Raw genomic sequence first — 19,318 nt, forward strand, 5'->3', positions numbered from 1 at the left:
CATGTATTTTTGTCCTTAAGATTATTAGATTCTTTTTTTTTTAAAGCTCATTAAAGTCTTTAAAAGGACAAATTAGGACTAATCTTTCTTCTTCTTCTCTCTCGAGGACAAGAACCATAGTGGCAGCTTTGTGTATTGGAGGGGATTCTCAGGAAAGCTTTGCTTTTTTTCTGGCTCTAGTACATACTTGCTCCCCCTGGCCTGGCCACACCTAACTGATATGTGATACTGGGGTCCACCTAACCACCTACCTAGGACAAGATGTCAGTGCTAACACCAGCTGCTGCCATGTACATTGATCAGAGCAGCATCAAGGATAGACTAAGACACACTGGGGTAAAAAAAAAGAAAAACCTTGTGGGTTTTAACAACAAAGGTTTATTTCTTGTTCATCTCCATCATAGGTTCTGCTCTCTGGGGGCTCTGCTTCATGTCTCCTCATTTGGGGATATATCCTGAAGCAACAGTGGCCATCTGGAGCCATTACTGGTGTCCCAAGCAGACTTAAAGACAAGTCTGGAGGCCTCCCATTGGCCATTAAAGTTTCTGGTCTGGCAGTGACACGTATCACTTCTGCTCACTACTTACTGACTATAACGAGTCCTATGGTCTCATGGAAGTACAATCCCATCATGTGCCAGGAGGGTGGGAAGCCAGAAATACTGGGTGAACAGCATTAACTATTTTTATAGTCTTCCATGCATTATGCATGTCTTCTTCCTCCTTCTTAGGAGGATGCTGACTTTGATTAGTTACCTCTCTCTCCCCCGTGCTGCCCATTAAGTTAGGGAAACCTGAGCCTACTTTCCTTTCCCGGAATGGACCCTGCTGCACTTTAGCCAATCAAAAACATCTTAACCTGGTTATAAATGGTTCAGGAAGGAAGACAGGCATGATTCAGGCCAATGAGAGGCTATGAGAGGTTTGCAGAGGCTTTGGGGGAAGGTTTCTTCTCATTCTTCTAGGATAGCTTCTAAGAGTAACTCCCTTGTTTTCCCTGGATGTGGGGAGGAAAGCATATAAGCCCAAATGCTACTTGTAGCCATTCTGTGATGCAGAGGAGAACCGACCACCATGGCTGTAGAGCTGAGAGATGGATAAAACCTGGGTCTTGGCTTGGGGAGAGGGGTCGGCCAAACCTACAGCCTCTTCTCCCTTAGGACTTCAGTTATCCTTGCCAAAAGCATCCAAACTGATACATCTGCTTAACTAGGTTTCCTGTCATGTCCTTCTTGCCGATTTGTAGTCCCTGCCTCCAACTTGGGCTCCTTATCACATTCTACTAGCTGCCTTTCCCTCTTGTCACAATTCACTTGGATATAGAATACAGATTTGCCTCAAACTCCCAGTATCATATGAATCCTTCCTTTGTTTACTGACTTCATGACCTTCCCATGTGGTCTGCTTGATCTTTAACTCTCTGCCTCCAAACACTTGGACCATTCCTGGCTTGCCTTGATTCGCAGCACCCACACCAATGCTAAGAAGGAGACCAGCTTCTCAAAGAGATTTTTGTTTCTTTAAAGCGTGTCCTTTGTATCATTAAATTGTATCTCGCCTACACACTGGTTGAAACTAAAGCAGCCTGCATGGTCAAATGCTATAAAATACAAAAGGCCAGTGGAACAGTCCCTCCACTCTGTCAGGGGCACAGAGTATCAAAGAACCATGCGCTATGCAATTTAATGACTGGCTCGCTTGAGTCCTAAATTGGGGCTGCACTATAGAAGCCTCAGCAAATGGATTTAAAGCTGCCACTGAAACAAGCCATCACATCCCATCCGTGAGCTGAAGGGTGACAGTAGGCAAAAAGCAGAAAGCCCAGCACCAATGTGGGCAGGGGTGCGCTTTTTTGATCCAGATTTTAATGGGCATATTTTAGGTGAATTCTAATAGGCATGAAGTTAACACATTTTGCGTGTCTTCCAGCCCAGCTCATTTACCACCATAAACATAAGAAGTTATGCCAAGTTAGCTCACTTCAAATAGTTTAGGAAAAATCAGGGACGAGGCAAAGCTGTGAGCAATCTAAGAAATAGGACTATTCTAGGAGCTGTGTGGGGGTGGAAGGCACGGTGTTACTTATAGGACTAGACATGCAGAGTCTGAGTTGGCCCCTTTCTGAATTATTAATACTTCCTAAAACCATACCACAGAAGATCTGGACCTTTTACATTGACTGCCCTTGTATCTAACAGGATGATTCCAGAGAGATTTCTGGCAGGTTCTAGGAAAATATTCTGAGACTGACAGTTGCTTTGGGGAATAAAGAGACAGCGTGTGTCTGCTTCCCCACCCCCCACCCTTCCTTTTCTTTAGCTCATTTTATCAAGTCATGCAAAGCTTTCACTAATACAATTGAGGCTCACAAACTGTTAGAAGAATTGCTGTCTTAATGAACATCATTTAAGGAAGAGAGGAAGAAAGAAAGCAGGCAAGGGTTGGGGAGAGAGAACAGAAGGCTGTTATCTAGCTGGTTTGGCTCCCTCTCATCCAGAAGGCTGACTTTCCGGCAGTGGGAAGGAGGCTGGGTCAATTTATGGTAATTAGGATCTTATGTGGCAGCTCATGATTTGCATTTCCTTCATTTTGTTGTTCCCCTTCATGTTTGCTGGAAGACTAAATAATACACTTCTATGTTTGTACCAAAGGATTATTCTTGGGACTCAGAAGAGGAATGGCCATCAGAGAGCATATCTGGCCTGGTTTTCCAGAAATGGTTTTCAGGGGGGATGAAGGCAGATGGCTTTGTAGAATCAGGTGACCAGTCTCTAATGGACTTTAAAGACTTTAGAAAAGGACCATAAGATTTTAAGAATTTCCCTGTGGGTCTATTATCCAGGTGCTGACTACCTAGTTGTGCAGGGGATTATCAAAATCATTTATTTTCCCCTTCTGTGTTCTATTGAACATATTTTGCCTTCCAAGAGACTCAAGTTGTAGGTAAAGCCCACAGGGAGTTATGGATAGCTTATTTTCTCGCCAAATGGTGGTCACAATAATTTCTCCTATCAGTCCAGCAAATGCCCTCTAGCCCAGGCCCTGGACTTTTCCCATCCATTGTGATATGTGATTGGCAACTTCTCACTGATGATAGAGATGCTGATTCTCCCCAGCTGCCAATCAGCCACCATACAGGTCACCTTTAAATTCACTTTATATTAAACAAGGAGGGCTTTAAAGGTATGGCTTGGAACACCGAATGGCAGGATTGGTTGGACATTTCTGGAGTATATTTTAACAGAATCATAATTTCCAGCAGCTACTTTTGAGAAGAAACGATTCAAGAAACATTGGCTCTCAAATTTAATGTGATCGCACACATCACTAGCTGTGTGATGACCATCTGCTTTTAAAACAGGGGTCCACACTGACAGCCATCCTAATTCTACTTCTTTGCTATCAACATGAGCTCTGTAGTTCAAATTACTCTACATCATGCCCCACCTAGCACATTTACAGAGCCTTTCAGTTCATTGCCTTTTCTGGGAAGGCCTGTGGCAACTTTGCCCACGTTCTGATTATTATTCAAGTCACTAATAGCAGGAATATCAATGCTATGCATTCATCATGTGCCAATGATGACGGCAATGGAAGCTTCAGAGCTGGGATCATCTGGGCCACTTTTTTTTTTTTCTTCATTTTGCAGAAGAAACCAGGGCTCAATTGACCGCCCTCAAATCTATTAGCTATTTAGAGCAGGTCTGGCAAGAGAATGCAGAGGCTTTTTAATGTAAACGTTTTACTGAAGTATGTGTATTATACTTCTCTAGTATATACAGAAAAGTATGCATATCATACATGTAAGATCAGTGAATTCACAAAGTGGGAACACCTGTCTGGATGGCACCCAGCCCAAGAAACAGAATCAGTACCTTGAGGCTCCCTTCCCAACTACACCACACTCCTCGGACCCCATCTTGACTTCTAATACCTCAGACTAATTTTGATTTTATATTAATGGATCCAAAAGCCTGTCAGTCAGCAACTCCCCGCACCACCCCCGCTTCTTTGGACATCACGTTCTCCTAAAGGAGATAACACAAAGCAGTTCAGGAGTTTAAAAAAATGAGACAGGAAGGGGAATCAAATTCTATTGTGAGGTCAGAGTTCCATCAGGTTCAAGGCAGCTCTGAATTCTTTCACAGTTAGGCAGGAAAGCCACTTCATTGGAGCCAATGTGCTAAAAATCCCAAACAAGCCAAACCCAGCTCCTGTCCGGGCAGCTGTGACTGCTGGCCCACCTAGTTGCTTCTTGGCCACTCTGATTCTATAAGTGTGAGTTCCAATCATTCCTTAGAAAAACTGATTACCATTTTTGTGGCTGCTATTGATTTTCATCCTGATATATTACCATCCTTGATAATATTGCTTTTTCATCACTGACATCTTAGCAGATCCAGAGAAAGAAAGATTATTTGAGTACTTGCTAAATTTCTGCACAACGAATAACCGACTTTCTCCATCTCCCTCCTATAATGCAACGCTAGTCTTTCCGTTTGCTTGTTTTCATTTTGGTTGAAATACTCGGTTTTCTATGACAGTTGAAATGAAATACTCAGTTTTCCTATCTCTCCTCCGTCTTCTCCCTTTTCTCTGGGAGGTAATGTAAATCTACATGCTTCATTTACCACCCAGTTGTGCAGCTGACTGCATCTTAGAGATGCTAGCAAATAGCAGGGTCTGATACAGACGAATGGTCAGCCCACAGGATATCTGTGAGATCTGCATCTTTTGGTCACCTATCCCTTTGCACAGTCAGATACTTACCTAAGCAGTTTATGGGCGGAAATACAAGTGGCTGCAGAACTGGGTCTACCAGCTGTCCAAACTCTTTCAGCATATCGATGGATCATCTTATTTTTCTGCTCTATAAGTTACTGAATATGGGAAAAACAGAATAGATCTTCCTTGTCTAGTAAATGAAGGGGTAAAGTTCCTTGTCTAGTAAATGAAGGGGTAAAGTTACAATAGTAAAAACAAGGTATAGGAACAAAGTGCTTGGGTTTGCTCTCTAGGGAGCATTTTATACAGCCACGTGCCTTCTTCCCCAGAGGCAGCAGAATTCTTTTGATATTTGAGTCTGGAAGCACGGGTAAGAACCAAAAAGTGAAAAAGCTATTTAGTCATGGATAGTACCATGTCAAAGTGGACTGATATAAGGAACCATGACGGAGGTGATGAATTCATCTGTAATAGAGTTTGGACTCGCAGAGAATTCTAGCAAGTTTTGGATTCACATGGGAGGGAGATATGTCGTGACTTCCAGGGAAGAAGCTGGCCAAAAAGAGATCTCTCAGATTAAAAAAACAACCCAAACAAACAAACAAAAAACCATAAGCTGCCAGCATGCTAGCTAATGAGGAGGCACACACTTCTATCCACTCTCCTTCCTGGGGTGCACCCCTGTGTGTCTCTCTATCCTTTGGATGGTTGTAGGCAGCAAGCCTGTGGAAGGAGGGCTAGAGGGCAGAGATACACTGAGGGGGAAAATGCTTTATCTTTGACTTAATTAAACCCTTTTTAATTATGTCAGAACTAGCCCCATCAATAAAATGTTGCCCACAGGCTTGATTCCCAGACTTTTGAAATTTCCTTTGTACTTTTGTGTTTGTTTTGTGAACAAAAAGAAAGTTTCCCGAAGCCAGGGAAGGTTAAGCCAATGACTCCCTCCCTGTCCTCAGATCAGATCACAGGAGTGACAGCTTGGATACTGGAAAGGAACCTGCTCAGAAAGGCAGTTCCGATTACACCACCAAGAAGCATGAAGAAAAACGGGGCAGTCATGGAAGTAACAAGAGAATGTTAATCACAGAAAAACAAAGAGAAAGTGTAAAATTTATGGAAGATCTTCAGGAAGTTCAAGGTGCTCTATTTATGCTTTTCATTTATGCCAATGACATATAGAAAGACCAAATGACTTGATGATAAAACCCCACATTTGAATAATATTTTTATAGCTATGAATTGCTTTTGCTTATCCTGTCTTGTGTGATCCTTATTTGAGCCTGGCAAGTAGAGAGGTATATAATATATTCATTTTGTACACAAGGAAATGAAGCTCCAAAAGGTTATGTGACTGGTTTAAAGTCACAAATGACTAGAAATCTGGTTGTCTAGCAACCAGTCAAGTGTGAATTTCAGTGCACTAGAATGTCCTTTTTAATATATTTCAGGAGGGTAAGGTATAGAAGGTGACACAAATCAGACAATAACTGAGATTATAAGAGCCTGTTTTAGGCACCATGGATTTCAAAAGGAAGAAATGATGTGATGTTGTTCACAGGTGGTTTACCATCTGGTTGGAGAGAGTGGCCCTCATATTAGGACTACACATGACACTGCAAAACTGGATGGTACCAAAAAAAAAAAAAAAAAAAGCATAAGCAAATTCCAGAGAGGAGACATTAAGTATGGCCAGGCAATGCTGGGCAGATTTTCAGATAGGAGGTAAGATCTATCTAGATGGACTGAGCATTGCACTGAAGTGGGGTCTGCCTGTGGGATGAGCAGTGGGGTGTGTGAATCGGACCCAGGGAGCAAAAAGGCTACTTGGGGGACATCTTGATTTCAGTGACGTACAAGAAGATTTGGGAATTTGTGGGGAGAATTGCCGTGGGTGGGAGTGAAGACACCAGGCTATGAGGACTCAAATCACTTACAGTATCAGAATAAACTTCGTTTGCTTTTGGAAACAACCAGCCAGGCAGGCTGGGGCACAGAGCCCTGGCCAACACATAGGGTCCATGTGGCTCATGCTACTCCACAGTGCTGCCATTGGCTTTCCTCTTGTCCTGCAAGGCAGTTTTGAATATAAAAAAAACAGCAGGATATATCAGGAAATTGAGAAACCCAGGGACAGACTTGGTTGGCTGGCAAATTCTATAATATATAACATTAATTTAGTGCCCCCATTGAGAGGAAGAACTCCTAGAAAAAGTTAGGGCCTGCAATCAATATGAATGTTGACAAAGACTCTTGTTAAAGACTTCAATCCTCCATGAAGGTGTGTATGGAGAGGAATTCCCTCAAAGAACATCTAAGTCAGCCACAGGGCTGGTAATGGAAAGAAACAGCTTATGAGTGGAGTAATTTTTCTGTTTTCCTACTATTCTTTAAGGTGGCCAAACCTCTTTTTAAAAAAATTTTTAATTTATTTATTTGACAGAGAGAAAGAGAGACCAAGTGTGTGGCAAGCACAAGCAGGGGGAACAGGAAAGGGAGAAGCAGGCTCCCCACTGAGCAGTGAGCCCGACACGGGGCTCAATCCCAGGACCCTGGGATCATGACCTGAGCAGAAGGCAGATGCTTAACTGACTGAGCCACCCAGGCGTCCCCGTCCAAACCCTTTTTATGGTATATGTGGATTTAACAGAAAATGACAGGGAAGGAGTAACTGATGTCTAAAAATAGGAACCAAAGTTTCTTCTGGTAGGTTGGGTAGCAGGACATGCAGCTGGAATTTAGGTTGCTCTTTTAATTATGTTTTCCTCATGGCAGCTTCCTGTGCAGATAGTTGAAGGGTGGTCGGAGCATGGAAAAGCCCAGAAACCCAACGTTGTTAAAGAGGTCCCCATTAGCATTTCTCTCAACCCCAGGAGTCTGTTGGAGTTTACAGGCTTTAAAACTGACCTGTTCCCTTACCTCTATCCCTAGGACTGAGCTAGGTTCTCTCTATATATTTACCAAGAACACCATGTACTCATTAGCTATAGTATAAGAGAGAGGGAGTGAGCAAGCAAGAGAGAGAGAGAGAGTGTGTGTGTGTGTGTGTGTGTGTGTGTGTGTGTGTGTATAAAAGAGGGAGAAAGAGAGAGAGAATTTAAATAGTGCAGGTTGGTTACTGGCCTCTGTTATAGTTAGGGAAGGCAAGCTGTCATTGGGCTCATGACGGGAGCTATGAATTCATCTTCACTTGGTCCTTCTCAGTTCCCCTGTGCTTTCCATAATGTGAGCATCTTGCCATGCTGTGTGTTTTAGAGTTTAAAGATATTATTTTTTTAAAAGCATAGTCCATAAATGCAAGAATGGTGCTCAACCAGGAAGCAACAACTGTTTCCCACACTGGTGGAAAGAAAAGCTTGATGTGTTGGACACAGAGAAACTGTGGTTCTTTCCTAAAAGGATTCTCAAGGGCAGTTTGGCTCTACATATTTTTTGCCCTGACACTGACTTTAGCCACAGCTCCTGTGTAAATGCAGTCTTGTTGAAAGCTAAAAGAGAGAGAATGAAGAAGGTGAAGAGAAAGATGGTAGAAGCAGCAAGTATGACTTGGAGGACTCTTTCACCAGCACCTCAGGAAACTGTGTTCTAGCCCAGGAATGGTCACCTGCTCCAACTGTTCAAGCAGCATCTTTCTCTCTGGCTTCAGCAATTTTCACTCATTCACATGAGGAAGGCAGGGAGAAGAGAGTCTTATTCTAATTAAAACAAAACAAAACAAAAACAACAACAAAAAGCCCAAACGCACAAGAAAGTCAAGATATTGACCGGCCTCAGCAGTTAGTGAGAAAGCATTAGACTTTCTGGATTCAGTTTGTCTTCTTATGTGTATAATTTAAGGACAAAATAGAGCACTACATGCTTTCTCAACAGCAAGAGAGCAAACGTAACAAAAAGGTTTTTATAGTCCCATTGGATGAAGCCCTACAATAGATTGAAAAGATAAAGTGTGAAATGGTGTGTGAAGAGAATGAGCTAAGTTAACAGAGGAGTCAGTTGGAAAAGCTGTAGCTGACAGGATTCAGGATGGAGGATGCTGAGGCCTTCTGGAGAACATGGTCTTGAATGGTCTGTTCATATCCCTTGATACATGCTGAGCTCTCTAATAGTTAGGCTGTAGGTGATTCTGTTCTGCTTATTAGACTATAAATTAGTTGACCTACATCACGTGTCAGAGATTATAAGAACAGAACCAGGATCTGCTGAGAATACTCTTCATGGAAGAATTATGTTTTCTTCCATGTGTGAACAAAAAGGAATGGTTTCTACTTTGCCCATAGTACTACACATGATTTATAAAAGCATCACTAGGGATAGGTTGCATTGCACAGGGTTTAAAAATTCAATGAGAAAGAAGGTAAGGAAGATAACCATCTCAAATCTATTGTTCTCATGCTTTCTATTGTATTAGGACACGTGACTACCCTGGGAATGAGCTGACACTAATTTTTGGCTTCACAGCTGCAGCATCTCAACAAGGCACCCGAATTATACTGTAAGCACTTGTAAGACTTTCCTAGACTTGAAGGGCAGAGAGCATAGTAAGGATAACACGAGGCCTCAGCAATCATGCTAGGAGAGTTTCAGAGTGATCCCCAATGCAACAGAGAGAACAAGCCCATTTTAGAAGTGGAAGAGTATCTCTCACACTGTCTAGTGATGAAAACACTTAAAAGACAACAAAGCAAAGTATGAAGGCATGTGGCTTGGGAAGACAAAGAGGCAGCGTAATAATTACAGATTGTAACTAGTAGCTAGGCCTAGTCATACACAGGGCATAATAAGAGAATTTTCTAGAACTGCCTTGTTGGTTCTGCACAATGCTGGGCTTTTAGTAAATATATTACATTGTCTCTTTAAAAGATATTTTCCTAGTAATACAAATGCACTCATATGATCTGGGTAATTAAACTTAATTGTGTAATTAGAACAAATGAGCAGAATTAGGTTGCACTAACCATATGTAACAGCATTATTAGGTACATAAATCTTGTCTTCAAGTTTGATATGGAATCTAACCCCTCGGCCCCCCCAGAGTAGTCTTACTCCACCAGACCACGGGCTGTCACCTCATGTTGTTCAGGACGCACCCATCACTTCAATCCCTCTTACTCCCCTGCCTACAAGGATTTATACAGCAGCACTGGAGAGATTAATGAGGTATGTTAGTGAGAACCCATGCCTAAGCAACAGATTGAGAACGTTGATTCTATGACAGTAATAATAGCTGCTATTTATTAAGCATTACATTACACTAGGTATTATATTAGGACAATCATTTTATATATAATCTCATCCAAAATTTGATAACTGTAAGAGGTAGATGTTATTCTTATGCTTATTTGACAGATGAGGAGGCTGAACAGATAGCAACCCAGCTACAGATAATTCTAAAGCTCAGCTCCTAATGATGCTACTTTGACTTTGATAAAATTGACTCTTTTAATTCTAAATACCGCCAGTTAAAGCCTCCACTCCCTGCCTTTATATCTTTCTTTGTGGATAGCTGAATTTTATATAAACATTTCAGTCTGTAACCAGTAGCTGAGCTGGATATGGACCACTGAGCTGAGGTAGGAAAATTTTTAAAGGGAAATTGTTTCCATCTAGCTATATTGCTCTTTGCTGACTGTTCATTTAATACCCGTGAATCATGAGTTGTTTCCAAGAAGAGAAGTTGGGGGTAGTGGAGAGGCTGTCCACAGAGAGGGGCCGGCATGGACACAGACATGGAGTTATAGAAGGGCCCGGCATGCGAAGGGAAGTGTGTCTGCAGTGTGGGGGATTTGGGGCTGGAGAGGAAGGACTGGTGGAAAAGGTGGGGATCAGAACACAGGGGCATTGGTGGTCTAACCAACGCTTATGGAATGAAATCTGTAGGAGGTGGGAGTTTATGGCTGCGTGAGTGGGGTTAAAGCTTAAGCAACGTTACTACTGATGCGATTTGTCCTTTAGAAAGAAAAATCTAGCACAGCATGGAGAATGAATTCTTGGAGGAGCAAATACAGACAAGGAGAAAGCTACTGCCATAGTCCACTTGAGACAAGGTCAGGCCCTGGGGAAGGAGAGAAGTGGCCAGATTCTCCAGACATTTCTAGTTTAAGATCAGCAGGATTTGGATATTCATTAAAGGCAGGTTGGGAGATTTGAGGACAATATTAAGCAATTTCACAAGGAGGAAATTCCTTTTTTTTTTTTTTTTTTTTAAGGAAGAGAGAGCAAGTGAGCGAGCATGGGGGAGAGGCAGAGGGAGAGGGAGAGAGATAATCTCAAGCAGGCTCCACTCTCAGCGCAGAGCCCAATGTGGGGCTCGATCTCACAACTATGAGATTAAGACCTGAGCTGAAATCAAGAGTTGGACGCTTAACCGACTGAGCCACCCAGGTGCCCCAGGAGATTTTCTGTTCCTCTTAAGAGAGGTTACATAAATTAAATGTTGGATATGTTGAATTTGAAAGAACTCTGGGATAGTTAGCTGGAGGTGTTCAGATAGCAGATGGAGCCTCAGGTTGGGTAGGGGCTAGGGATCTAGAGGTTCATTTACTTACAGGTATTTATTGAGTACCTACTAAGCTCCAGGCCTATTTTAGAGACTTGGGATAGAGCAGTGAAGAGTCATCGACATGTAAGTGGCTGGTAAAGCCAGAGGAGTGGCTGAAATCCTAAGCCGGGCAACAGCAGGAAGAGAGAATGTCTGAGGACAGAACTCTGAGGAATCTGGACACCCAAAGGACCGCTGGGGAAGGAGGAGAAGGGAGGAAAATGGACTGAGTCAGAGCGGTGAGAAGGGCAGGAGTACACAGCATTATAGGGAATAGGGTCCAGTTTTTTTATTTAAAAAATTTTAAAATGTGATAAAAAATAACATGTAACCTAAAAATTCACCATCTTAACCATTAGGTGTACAGTTCAATAGTGTTAAGTTTATTCACATTGCTGGGCAAAAGATTTCCAGAACTTTTTCATCTTGTAAAACTAAAACTGAAACTCCATTAAAAAACAGCTCCCCATTTCTCCCTCCCCCCCAGCCCATGGAAGCCAACATTCTACTTTCCAAGATCTAGGAGTCTGATGACTTTAGATAGGTCACGTAAGCGGGATTGTGCAGTATTTATGTTTTTGTGACTGGCTTATTAGTGTAATGTTCTCAAGGTGCATCCAAGCTGTAGCATGTGACAGGATTCCCTTCTTTTTGAAGGCTGAGTAATATTCCATTGTATGTATATACCATATTTTGTTTATCCACTCATCCATTAGTGGACATCTGTGTTGCTTCCACCTCTTGGCTACTGTGAATAATACTGCCCTGACATAGGTGTGCAAAAACAGAGTGATGGTAGGTAGGTTAACATAAGATACCTCTGTGAGAGGCTGGTGGTCAGCCCTGGGATCAGTAATCACCAGAAGTCTCAGTGCCTGGAAGGCTGCCTGGATCTGGTTAGTGAAGTTTCCAGGAGTAAAGCAGCCAGCCATAGGAATGGTTCCAGGAGAGCAGCAAAATTCAGCACAGCTCACTGGCCACTATTCCTGGATGATAGGACACTGACCTCAGCTGGGTTTTCTGTGGCAACAATGGCACAAGAGGCCAGCAGAAGCTTTTCCCAGGTCCTCTTGAGATTCATGATGTAGATCCCATCACATTTCCTTTTGTAGATTTACTGTTCCATTTGGAAGTCAAGGCTGGTCCCAGCTAAGTGGGTTCCTGCTGCAAGGAATTTGAGGACAACCTCCTCCTTCATTTGTAGAACATCAAGGGCTCCAGATATTGTAAAAGTTTCCCTTTAAGTTACCATGGGAATGCCAAACAATGCTGGATGAACCCTTCCCTGGGTAGTGCAGAAAGGCAGTCCACTTGATTTTTGATATCACTGTCTGACTAAAAAACATAGAAATGATAGCTATTTGGCATATTAGCTGTGTGTTGAGCAGAAATGTGCATTCTTATTTAATCCTCAAAGCAACATTCTGAAGAGGTACTACTAGAACATTTTGCAGATGAGATATAGAAATGTTAAACAGGCCAAAGAACTAGTTAGGACTTGGGACGTGAATTCAGGTCTCTCCTGACTTTCAGATGTAGCCATTTTGATGTTTTATTTCCAATGAAAAGGGCTCATTTTCCCAAGTTCCCTAGTGATTTGTGAAATGTTTTTCACAATTTGAAGAGTACTTCGTGAATTTACAAGGTAACATTTAAAAGGACTGGGAGTCAGTGGTTTACATTGCCACTCTCATAATTCTGGCCCCAAATTCTTAAATAGTCATCTCTCTCCATGCAGCAAGCAGAGACAGGTCATTCCTACACACTGCCAATGACACTCCGGGCTAGCAACACAACGAGGCTCTCTTCTTCGGCTTGGGTGTCTGCATTGTAACCAGTTGCTGTTATTGTTCAGAATTAATGAATAGTTTGCAAACTAGCATCACTTGTGTGAAATTTGATGGACATATTAATTATACCTTATTTAGATTGCACAGTTGCATGACCCAGATTCTTCTCTTCTGCCAAATTTCCAAAGATGCAGTGGCATTTTAAAAACTCCAGTTAAATATAGTGTATTAAAATGCAAACAATGGAGGAATTGGCCATGCAGAAATGGGAAGATGATGAGCTTAGTTTATCTGACTGCAGGACTAGAGTCAGATGGTCCATTTTCAGGGTTGTAGGTTGATTCAACAGTGCATACCTTTCCCTTCTGGGGTTTTATTAAAATCTTTTGTAGGCACTGTACCTACTCCGTGTCTCCTTTCTATTACATAAGGATCAAAGCATTTACTGGAAGACTGATCCCAGCTGCTGATTACCAATATCCTCAGTGCATTAGATCTCATTTTTGGTATTCATAGTCTACATTGATAGAAGATTGGGATGCACACAGGGGTTTGAATCTTGGCTTATTTTTTTTTTAAGATTTTATTTATTTGACAAAGAGAGATAGCGAGAGGGGGAACACAAGCAGGGGGAGCTGGAGAGGGAGAAGCAGTCTCCCTGCTGAGCAGGGAGCCCGATGAGGGGCTTGATCCCAGGACTCTGGGATCATGACCTGAGCCAAAGTGTTCAGAAAGTGTGCAGGCCTGGGAGGTTTGACCACTATGCCCACTCTACAGGAGAAGAAACTGAGGCATGGAGATCACATAGCTATTGAGTGGTAGAGCTAAGCCTTTGAACCCAGGGAGTCTGGCTGTAGACTTCACGCTGTATAACACAAAGCCACCTGCTATCACATATACGTGAAAATAGCTATAGAAGGCTCAAGTGTGGGGAGCAAAAGAGGGAAGGATAGGTTCCTAGAAGACACGTGTAGCATTCCATTTGGATCTTGAAGAATAATCATAGTTCACATATATTTGGTCAGGCATTATGGCAAGTAATGTACATGAAATCATTCCACTGAACTGAACTCTCCTGATATCCCTCTGTGATGGGCTCAGTTATCATCAACCCCATTTTATTTTTTAAAAAAGATTTATTTATTTTAGAGAGAAAGAGAGAGAGCATGCGGGCAGGGGAGGGGCAGAGGGAGAAGGACAGAGAAAATCCTCAAGCAGATTCCCCGCTGAGCACGGAGCCTGACATGGGGCTCAAGCCCATGACCCTGAGATCACAACCTAAGCCAAAACCAAGAGTGGACACTCCACCAACTGAGCCACCCAGGTGCCCCTCACCACCCCCATTTTAGAGAAGAGGACACTGAAACACAAAGTGGCTCAGCATGTGCTGAATGTGACAGACCACATGCCGGAGCCTGGATTTTAACTGAGGCCGTCTGGTGCCAGAGCCGGGGCACCCAACCACTGCCCTACATGTAGGTTCCTCATCCCGGGAGCTCCAGGAGGATTGTGGGAGGGAAAAGGGGGCCTTGGGGCAGAGGGGGGTGTGTTGGCGAAGGCACAAGGAGGTATGTGTGGGAAATCAGTGGATGTTAGTGGGCACAGGGAGCTCCTGTAGCATGCACACAATGACTGGAAAACTGAGAAACAGAGTGAAGGATTTCATTCCACTTGAGAATCAGGATACTTGTTCCTTCCACATGAGTATGTAGAGCTCAGGATGCCTTTTGGGTAAATTTGTGGAGTGGTGAAGACTGTGGCCCGCCAACACCCCCGCACCAGACCCCATGCCGCTCAGTGACAGTCAACTGATGCTGGCTTAGGGACGCAACAGCTCATTGAGGCACAAGGGCCTGAGGTAGGGTGGTCGCCACCTGTGCACAAGGTCACGGGAGAATCTGCTGAGCCGAGGTGAGGACCACTGGGAGCCCGCATAAGGACAAACCTGAACCCTGCTCAATCTTGTGGTTCCAACAGCACGTGAAGCATATTGTGACAGGGATGTGGGGCTCAGGGTCTGTCAGCCATGGCACCTGGGACTCCACCATTCCTGATAGGACCTGGGTCTGTTTCCTTCTCAGTCCTCCTCCTTTCTCTAAAGCAGGGCTGCCCCAGGAAGCAGAGCGCAGGTTGTCATGGAAGGAGCTTGAGGAAGCACTGTTTGGGCAAGGAGAGCAGAGTCAATGCATCCCAGATTCTCCCCTAGACATCAAGCCCTGCACAGCCCCACAAGCAGCTGGTGAAGCAAGGCAGCCAGAGTGTTTTACTTCAATTACAGGGGATCCCTGTCGTCCCCTTTGCTTTTACTTGGAGGAATTTCTCCAAAGAACATGATTTCTGCTGTTTCCACTCCAACTCTGCCTCCACTTCAGTCTCTCAGATAGGAAAGGAGAGAAAACAAGAGGCTAGTCTACAGCAACGGAGCCGAATACCAGCAGCCCGAGAGGAACATGACACGCTCTCCCCAGCTTTCTGTGGTGTCATTCATTAAGACAAGCGGTTTTCTCTGAAGTGCTGGTGATGAGGTACTGGGGATTTCTGGGAAGGCTGCCTCTGGGAGTTTGGATGAGGCCAAGGGGATAATCAGCTGCAAAAGGAAGTGAGAAACTGCAGACATAACAATGGGAGGTTATCCTCAGGAAAAGCCTCGTGACTCCTCATGCCCAACAGTCTCTGGGCCTGCAGGGACAGATCAGGGCAGACGGGGGCATCTGCCAATGGAGTTCTGGACTTCTCTGGGTACTCTTCCCTGCCTACCCCTTGATCCCTGTTTTCCAGGAGCACCAGGAAGGAAAGGACCAAGTGCTAGAGCCTGAGGGCTCATCTCCAAGCACATCAAAGAATGTACAAGGATCCATTAAAAATGACACATGGAACAGGGTCCTTTCAAGGCAGAAAATGAAGACGAGGGGCAGCTTCTTTCTCTTTAGGCCATGCCATAATCCATGGGGCTACCATTGAACTCCCTGCGACTTCTTCCTGTTGCCCAGACAGCCTGACCTTCCTACAGGTCATGACACTCAGAACCAGACAAAGCTGTGCCCTCTAGAAGATGCTGGAACATAATGTTCCTTCCCAGGGAGATGGTCAGAGCTCATGAAATCGGGCACCGTTTTCTCAATGGGGCTTTTCACTGTTGAATCAGGGATGAAGGGTATCCAGCCTTAAGGAGCTATGTTTGTTCCCCTTGTTGTAAAAGCCTGTCTTGGTTTTATACAATGTGAGCTTAATTACCCTCCCATCTAGCACCCCAGCCAACCAATGTGATCCCCACAGCACCACATGCCATAAAGTAGGAGACCGAACACAAGGGAAATTCGTAATGAAAAGAAAATCTATATGTCAGTATAAATATCTGGGACATTACAGCGGCACTTTGTTGATGATCTAAGAGTGGGGGTTCTCCAAGTGTGGTCGTGGGACCGGCAGATTCCTATAACCTGGGAGCTTGTTAGAAATTCTCACGCTTGGCACCTCCTCCCCCACCCCAGGTATCAGAAACCCTGAGGGTGGGGCCCAGCAGAGGGGGTGCTTAGAAGGTGATTCCGAAGCACAGGGTTAGGTGGGAACCATGGGTTTACACCGACCTCAGTAAAAGAGGGAGTTGTCAGGGGGCTCTTGTGCCTGGACTAAGACTTCAGGGCGTTTCAGACACAGGATGTATTTGCTAGAGCTTGGGAGGAAGGCCTGAGGAGGTGGATCGTATTGGCAGCAGGAGTGGGGAGACTCATAGGTACCTTGGGAGCATGGATTTGAGGCATGGCTTAAAAAAACTCACTCTGGTTGGCATTATAATTATGGCAAAGTGTCGTCTTTCCAAATAATTTCTTACCAGTGTGGGCATATAATTTTAGCTGTAGCCTGGATGACTTCGGACTCACAGAGGTGATTTACTCCCTAGTCCTTCGTGTCTATGATGTTCACCACCATGAAGTTTTGATGTTATTAGGAATACATTTAAATTTATATCCACTGGATCTAGATCCCTCTTTGGCTTTGGTCTGGTACCAACTAGTTTATACTTTAAGACCGAACTAGGAAATATGGACAGAGGCTATTTTTGAAATGACATTCTTCTTCTCTTCTTCCAAACAATGCATTCCAAGATTCTGAGAGAAATAGGAGGCATTTTAGGGCACACATGGAAAATCATGACTTAAGAAAAATGTGAGCATGCATTTTTATGGTCTGATAAGCTAAGAAGAAAATATGGAAGAGAAACCTCAGAGAATCTTGAAGAAACCCTGAAGAATAAGCCTTTTAGCCAAGAAGAAAGATTGTTAGTTGTTGGCTATATTCAGAAGATTTGCATTTTTAAAGTTAATGACTAATATAATAAAAGGTTCTGGTTAAATTATTACATTGGGTGCTTGCTTCAGGGCAAGCGAAAAACCTTTGAGGTTTTAAATCATATTCTTCAGTCTGGCAGGAGAGGGTATTTTAAATTCTTGCAAACTATTTCTTTAATCTCTGTGACTTTTCTCTACCTGGCCCCTAATACTAATGTACCTGGCAGGAAAATGAAAAAAAATTTTTTTTACATAAAAATATTGGTGTTCTGGCGCAGATGTGTAATATTAAGAGAGCTGAGGGTTCTATGGAAATATTATTTGGTTAGTAACCTATGAAAAATTAGTAGCTGTATTTAACTGCCTGAAAAGCAGCATATTATGGTTACCCTACTCTTGAGTCTTCATGTGATTCTACTTTTGACATGTGCATTGACAATGACCCTTGAAATCAAACCCGCCCCAGGAAAGCCAGCGATTTGTTCTAACTGGAATACCGGTGCTGACGGCTCAGGCATTTGCCTTACCTCGAAGAGGCAGGACAAGTGGAAATTTTATAGTGTGGCTCTGCTCTAATGTAGAAAGATGCTAAGAATCCTATCTTTTGCCTTCTGAACTGAGGCCTTTGATCCAGCATGCTCCTTGTACTGCAAACAGAGATCCTCAGAGCAAAACTCCATAAAAGGAACACGATGAGATCTAACTGAGTATACAAAAGCACTTGAATAAAATGGACCATATCTTGATGCTCAGAATATAAGTAATCAAAGCACTCTTTTTCTATAAAGCTCAAGTTCTGGAAAAACACTGGGACATAGTGACGAGCATTCATTTAGAGGCTTTACTGGGGTTTAAGCCCTGGAAAAGCTAAAGGCTTTGCTTGATTGCAGGTTGCAAAGACCCTTTCTTGCTACATTATCTGAAGATACAGGAGGGTATAGGAAAGTGGTTAGCATCGGGCTCTGGAGACTGGCAGTCTGGGACCAAATCCTGGCTCCAACATTGATTAGCTGAGAAACATTGCACAAGTCATCTAAAAATCCTTGCTTTAGTTTCTTCATCTGTACAAGGGGGTTAACAGCAGCATCTAACTCACTGTTAGAGTTTGGTAATGTATGTAACATTTTAGAACCATGCCTGACACATAGCAAGTGCTCAATAAATTTAGCTCTTACTCCCAATATCATTTTAATTTTTGTGAAGGAGGGCCCCGTAGGCTGATTTCCCTTCGTGGCTTTTCCATTAACCTACTGTGTGATTGCAGGCACGTTTTCTTACCTTCTATATTAGTTTGCTGTAACAAAGTACTACAGTCTATGTGGTTTAAAATAACAGAAATGAAGTGGATGGAACTGGAGGGTATTATGCTGAGCGAAATAAGTCAATCAGAGAAAGACATGTATCATATGACCTCACTGATATGAGGAATTCTTAATCTCAGGAAACTGAGGGTTGCTGGAGTGGTGGGGGTGGGAGGGATGGGGTGGCTGGGTGATAGACATTGGGGAGGGTATGCGGCTGTGGTGAGCGCTGTGAATTGTGCAAGACTGTTGAATTATAGACCTGTACCTCTGAAACAAATAATACATTATATGTTAAAAAAAACAACAACAACAAGATAGTAGGAAGGGGAAATGAAGGGGAGGAAATCGCAGGGGGAGACGAACCATGAGAGACTATGGACTCTGAGAAACAAACAGGGTTCTAGAGGGGAGGGGGGTGGGGAATGGTTTAGCCTGGTGATGGGTATTAAAGAGGGCACGTACTGAATGGAGCACTGAGTGTTATACGCAAACAATGAATCATGGAACACTACATCAAAAACTAATGATGTAATGTATGGTGGTTAACATAATATAATAAAATTAAATTAAAAAAATAAAATAACAGAAATGTATCGTCTCATAGTTCTGGAAGCCAGACACGTCTGAATCAAGGTGTAGGCAGGGTTAGTTCCTTCTGGGGCTGTGAGGGAG

At 43.3% G+C, this 19,318-nt stretch overlaps 1 protein-coding gene and 1 long non-coding RNA gene across 5 annotated transcripts in view; one reads left to right on the top strand and one right to left on the bottom strand.

Annotated features, from left to right (window-relative positions):
* LHFPL3 (LHFPL tetraspan subfamily member 3) overlaps positions 1-19,318 on the bottom strand; it is a 573,120-nt gene that overhangs the window by 106,656 nt on the left and 447,146 nt on the right. The gene's annotated exons all lie outside the window — the stretch shown is intronic.
* LOC113910909 overlaps positions 4,161-19,318 on the top strand; it is a 33,895-nt gene continuing 18,737 nt past the window's right edge. For both annotated transcript variants that reach the window (XR_003516312.1, XR_003516313.2), the window contains exons 1-2: positions 4,161-4,278; positions 5,685-5,866. This is a non-coding gene — a long non-coding RNA (uncharacterized LOC113910909). The remainder of the gene's footprint in view (positions 4,279-5,684; positions 5,867-19,318) is intronic.

This window comes from Zalophus californianus, chromosome 12 (genome assembly GCF_009762305.2).
Source record: "Zalophus californianus isolate mZalCal1 chromosome 12, mZalCal1.pri.v2, whole genome shotgun sequence".
Classification (NCBI taxonomy): domain Eukaryota; kingdom Metazoa; phylum Chordata; class Mammalia; order Carnivora; family Otariidae; genus Zalophus; species Zalophus californianus.